Raw genomic sequence first — 6000 nt, 5'->3', positions numbered from 1 at the left:
GTTTGCATCACTTCGGGAGAACCGGTTGTTAACTTTCTGAGCTGTTTGGTGAACTGGTTGTTGGAAGAAATCATTAGGGCAGAGAATCGGTTGTTAAATGATTTGAATCCCACCACTGTATGTATGTATGTATGTATGTATGTATGTATGTATGTATGTATGTATGTATGTATGTATATGTTTGTAGAGAATCCTAGCTGCTTCTAAGGAGCCAATTTAGATGAATCTGGATGCATCCGGATAACCCTAAAGGCCCTTGAAAAGAAATGCTCTGATTAATAAAAAAAAGGCAAATTGGGAATTCAGGGGCTTTTTCCGATCCTTTAATCCTCACCCAATGTTCCCCTCCTACGGATCTCAAGCTTTCAACAGAGCTTGCACAAAACTGCCGCTAAGTAAACTTGGACAGGCCACGGGGCACCCGATTCTCAAGCGTGTCGGGGTTTTTGAAAGGCGTTGCGAGACCACAATCCCGGGATTTAGAGGTCCTTGCAAAGCGCATGGCCTCCTACGGAACGGATACGGGAGCCTGCATAAGCGTTGAACCCTCTCTTTCGACCGCGGGGATTGACCGGGCTGCTTTGCTATTCAGATTAAAGCGGATCCGATCGTCCCCGCGCCGGGAGCCAGCGGCGAAAGACCGGCGGGACTTTGCTTCGGAGTAAGCACATCTGGCACCCAGAGGAAGCCGGATAGGGCTTTTCCCGCAGGCTAATCGCCAACCCACTCGGGAGCTCAAGAGGGTTTCCCTCTCCGGCGCAGCCTTCGCAATCATCCGCTACCGGGGAGGACGCCGCTTCGGAAAGTGTAAGTCCCGCTGAGGTCCGATTCCCCAGAGCTGATGGGAGGAGAATAACAAGAATAACAGAGATGGAAGGGACCTTGGAGGTCATCCAGCCCAGCCCACCCCCGTTCAAGCAGGGGACCCTGCCTAGACTATTTCTGGCAAGCGGCCATCCAAGTCTCTTCTGGGGTGATGGGGGCACCCACAACTTCTGAAGGCAAGCCGTTCCATGGGGTCGATCGTCAGAAAATTTCTCCTTATTTTCTAGGCTGATCGGTTTCCATCCATTGTTCCTTGTCCTTCTTGCAAGAAGAGCGGGGAGGGGGGGAGAAAAAGGGGGGGCTGGGCCGGACGCCCCTCTCCGCCGCCGGCTCAACCTCTTTCGGGCGGCGGCGTAGACCCGCACGCTTCCTCCGGCTGCCGCGCCGCTCCTCCTCCTCCTCTCCTCCTCCTCCTCCTGCTTCTCTTTCTCTCCACCCCTCCGACTCGCTCGGGCGCGAAAGGAGGGGCAGGGGGTGTCGCTCTGCCCGCGCGGGGAGGCGCCCCCGATCCGCCCTCGGCAAAGAGCTGGCTGAAAAGCAGGCGGGCGCGAGCGCAAGTCAGTCGCGCTCTCCTTCGCCGGCGGTGATGTCGCTGCTCGCTGGCTCCAGCGCTTCCCGCAGGGGGACCAGGTTGCCGTTCAGGTGGGTGAGGCTCCGCGGGTCCCCCCCTCCCCCCGTCCCTTCTCCCCGCCGCCGCCGCCGCCGCCGTTCAGCTGCCCCTTCCTCCTCCTCTCCCTCCCTCCCTCCGCCGGGCGGGGCTTCTGGCGCGCGCTGAGTTAGGGAGGACGCCCCCCTCCCCTCCATTCCTCCCTCCTTCCCGCCATCTCGCGGTTGGGGGCTGCTTGCTTTCCGGGGAAGCTACGGTGTCTTTCCCCCCTTTCGAGGGTGTGGGGGGAAAGACGAGCCTCTTACGTCCGCCGAAGAAAGACAGCGGCTTCCCAGAGCCACCTTTTCTCTCTCTTTTTTTTTTTTCCCCTCCCGGCTCAGCCTACCTGACAGGGGTGTTGTGTGTGTGTGTATGAGGGAAATGACGCCGCGAGACGGGGGGGGGGGGACGACGACGGAGTCACTCCCGAGATGGTTAAAAAAAAAAGGAAAAAAAAAAAGCCAAACAAGGAGCGCCTTTCATTCGCGAAGGGAATCAAATCTTCAAAAAAAGTCTTCCCTGAACCGTCTTGGGGACGCCCTCGACGTTTGCTCCAAGAAGGCGGCGGGATGTCGCGCCTCAGTTTTGACACTTCGGGCAACCAAGTCGGACTCTTTTTTTTTTTCCCGCTCTCCTCTCCCCCCCTCCCCTTATTTCCTCCCCCCCCCACACGCCCGCTCTTCCCTCGAGTGGCGCTCCCCCACCTGAGGAGGTCTCGCGCTGCCCCCTCAGGAATCGGCGGGACGGGGCTGCGAGGGAGGGGGCGCCGCCGAGCGGGGGAGAGGTTTGAGTGGGGGGGGTCGCTGCTTTGCCTTCTCCTCTGCCCCGCCCCGATTCCCCGGCTCGCGCTTGCCGCGGCTCCAGCTTGGGAAGAGGCTCCCCGGCCAAGCGGCTGAGGAGCCGGCATGGAAACTCCAACCCCCCCCCCCCCACCACAGCCGGTGGCTGCAGCCCCGCGCCCTGGAAACCGGAGCCCCGCGCCGCCCTCAAGAGACACGAGAGTTGGAAGAAGTCGTTTCGCGGAGCTTCTCCTGGCTCTCCCGTTGCCTGCGGGGGGAAATTTTATTTATTTATTTATTAGTTTGATTTATATGCCGCCCTTCTCCGGAGACTCAGGGCGGCTTACAATGCTTTTAAGCAATATAGCCTTCATACTCTTGTATATACCTGCTTAGTAGGGCTTTTGCCCCCCCCCCAGCAGTGTTCTATTTTATACAAAGTCAGCTTATTGCCCCCACAATCCGGGTCCTCATTTTACCTACCTGGGAAGGATGGAAGGCTGAATCAACCTTGAGCTTGGTGATAATTGAACTCGCAGTAATTGCAGGCAGCTGGCAGCTAAGTGCTACTTTAACAGTAGTTTAGTCCACTGCGCCACCAGGCTCCGACCTTTAAAAAAAAGTTGGGGGTAGGGATGATGATCCCCCCCCCAGCCTAGAGGCTGGCTAGATGGGTGCCTCTTAGCTTTGACCCCTGTCGTTGCAGGTAGTCCTCGACTTACAACAGTTCGTTCAGGGACCGTTCAAAGTTACGACGGCGCCTGAAAAAAAAACTTGACTTGGGACCGTGTTTCACATTTACGACCCCCGTGGCCACGTGATTTACATTCGGATGCTTGACAACTGACTCGCATTGATGACCGGTGGGGGAGGGGGGGGTCACGTGACCTCCCTTTTGCGACCTGAACCAGCAAAGTCCATGGGGAAACCAGTATTCACTTAACCACTGTGTTACTAATTTAAGATCATCTGTGGTTCGCTTAACAACAGTGGCGAGAAAAGTTGTAAAAACGGAGCAAACTCAACTTCACAGATTTCTCACTTTTAACATAAATTTTGGGCTCAATTGTGGTTGTAAGGTGAGGACTACCTGTGTATGGAGATCCTCCAATGGGTGCCCGTGTTAAAAACACCTGGGTCAGGGCCAGTTAGTGGCTATAGGTGACTTAAAAAAAATTAGGACTTTGGTACAGGTAGTCCTCAACTTATATGGCCACAGTGAAGCCTGAATTTTATGTTGATAAGTGAAACATTCATTAAGTGAGTTTGCCCATTTTACGACTTTTCTTGCCCCAGTTGTTAAGTGAATCATTGCATTTATTTAATTAGTAATATGGCTATTAAAGGGATGCGGTAGCTCAGTGGCTAAGACGCTGAGCTTGTCGATCGAAAGGTCTGCAGTTCAGTGGTTCGAATCCCTAGTGCCGCATAACGGGGTGAGCTCCCGTTACTTGTCCCAGCTTCTGCCAACCTAGCAGTTCGAAAGCACGTAAAAATGCAAGTAGAAAAATAGGGACCACCTTTGGTGGGAAGGTAACAGTGTTCTGTGCGTCTTTGCCGTTTATTCATGCCGGCCACATGACCACAGAGACGTCTTCGGACAGCGCTGGCTTTTCGGCTTTGAAACGGAGATGAGCACCGTCCCCTAGAGGCAGGAACTACTAGCACATATATGCAAGGGGAACCTTTCCCTTTACCTTAATATGGCTGTTAAGGGGATCTGGATTTCCCATTGACTTTGCTTATCAGAAGATTGCAAAAAGGGATCACGTGACCCCGGGATATTGCAACCGTCATAAATATGAACCACTTGCCAAGCATCTGAATTTTGATCACGTGACTATAGGGATGCTGCAATGGTCACAAGTGTGGAAAAACAGTCATAAATCACTTTTTTCAGTGATTCCAGAATGGTCACTAAATGAAGTGTTGTAAGTCAAGGACTACCAGTAGTTCACTTAAGCTCACACGGTTTAGTCTAAAAAGGTGTGACTAGTGACTATGGTACACAATACAGCATTTCTACAACAGGTACTTTACAAAGTTGTCAACTCAAAAATAACAGTATAGCCAAATAACAGAGTTGGAAGGGACTTCCAACCCCCTGCCCTATACTATTCTATACTATTCTAAACAAGTGGTTGTTCAATCTCTTTTTGAAAACCTCCAGTGAGGGAGTACCCACAATTTCCAGAAGTAAAATGTTCCAACTGATTAATTGTTGTCACAGTCAGGAAATTTTTCCTTAGTTCTAGATTGGATCTTTCCTTGATGAGTTTCCATCCCTTAACTTGCCCTTCCCAACTTTTCTCAACCTTGGCAATTGCAAGGCAACTCCCAGAATTCTCCAGCCAGGAATGGGGAAAAGAAATTGTAACCAGGACCCTCTATATGTGTGTATGTTTGTGTTTGAGTGAGTGCGAGAGAGAGAAAGAGAAGAGAGAATGAATATGAATATTACATAGGATTGGGGATTTTGGCAACAGACTTTTCTGGAGGTTGACAAGTTTGCATGCTGTTGCTCCACATCTGGGATGACTGAAGTTCCAAGCAGGAGGGGTGGACTAGAAGTCCTCCAGGGTCCCTTTCAACTCTGTTATTCTGTTACTTCTGTTAAATCAGCGCTAGCATGCAGAGCCTGGTTCCTTGATTTTTTTTCTTACAGCTCCTTTAGCAAGAGTGGCCAAAGGAAGCCTCTGATTTCTTCTATATCGCCAAGTACTGTAATGGATTTTGCAGAAACCTTGTGGTCCTGCATAAACCTTGTGTTACATTTTTCTGGAGTTGTTTTTCTTTGCAGTCCTGGCCAGATCTAGCCTGTGTTTGATCCTGATTCATTTGGTACCTCTTTCCTGTACCAAATTTGGCCCCATCCTGACCAAAGGAGAGTTAGTTCTGAACTCCTTAATATATGTTTATCTCAAAGATGAACTAGTTGCACTTTTCTTTTAGTCCCTCTTGTGTGTCTCCAGAACATCCATGGAGACAACAAGGATAAATTTTCCCAGCAGGACAGTAGTAAACTGACAGCCAGGCTGGGGGTTTCAGTTTACTACTTCACTAGTCACGAATCTAAAAAGACTTGAAAATACAATTTAAAAACCCGAGCAATAATTCTGTGAGAATGTTCTTTGCAGACAAACCATGTTTCTTTTAGTTCGAAGATATAAGAAAGATGAGGGCTGGGGGAGAAAAGAGAAGTAATGAGGAAGCAGCAAATGATTGGTGATTTCTAGGCTCAGAATATAAATGGTACCATATCTTATTAGTATCTATATTAGGAAATCCCAAGGTTCATGGATATCCACAGAGTATGGTCAGAAAAGTCACGATGGCCATGACTATGCAGGTGAAGCTCTCTCTTTTTCCTCTATCTGTCCTAACCAAAAGCTCTTATCAATTGTGGAGCCGACCAGCAACAGGGAGCTGCAGCAGAGGGATGAAAGAGCCACATGCGGCTCCAGAGCTGTGGGTTGCTGACCCCTGGGTTAAGGGTTGGATTATTGGAATGTCTCTGCAGCTGTTGTTTTGGTCTTTCTCAAAGTGAGAGAGAACGAGAGTTGCTGCAATCAGAGTCCATCCATCTCCTCAGCCTAAGAATTCAGAAGTCTGGCCGATCTGGACCACCCAAGCTGTTCTCCAAAATGCATGTATTAGGACAGGAATTCCTTTTGCATGTGCTTCCAAATAAATTGCACTGAGCTTCCAGTAAACTCTGCAGCTAAGCAGACGAATTTGAACTTGGTAGCT

General features: G+C 50.5%; 1 protein-coding gene across 3 annotated transcripts in view; it reads left to right on the top strand.

The window, feature by feature from the left end:
* Positions 1-321: 321 nt before the first annotated feature.
* Positions 322-6000, top strand: part of SHISAL1 (shisa like 1) — a 130986-nt gene continuing 125307 nt past the window's right edge. For 2 of the 3 annotated variants that reach the window (XM_060684156.2, XM_060684158.2), the window contains exon 1: positions 1260-1467. The gene's annotated coding sequence lies outside the window, so the exon portion shown is untranslated. Of the gene's footprint in view, positions 808-1259; positions 1468-6000 lie in introns of those variants that run through there. The other variant, XM_060684157.2, reaches the window with a different exon arrangement.

This window comes from Pantherophis guttatus, chromosome 7, assembly GCF_059756535.1.
Source record: "Pantherophis guttatus breed Tessera chromosome 7, ASM5975653v1, whole genome shotgun sequence".
In the NCBI taxonomy this organism is placed as follows: Eukaryota; Metazoa; Chordata; class Lepidosauria; order Squamata; family Colubridae; genus Pantherophis; species Pantherophis guttatus.
Note: the sequence above shows the minus strand (reverse complement) of the source record. Positions and strands in the feature narration are given on the sequence as shown.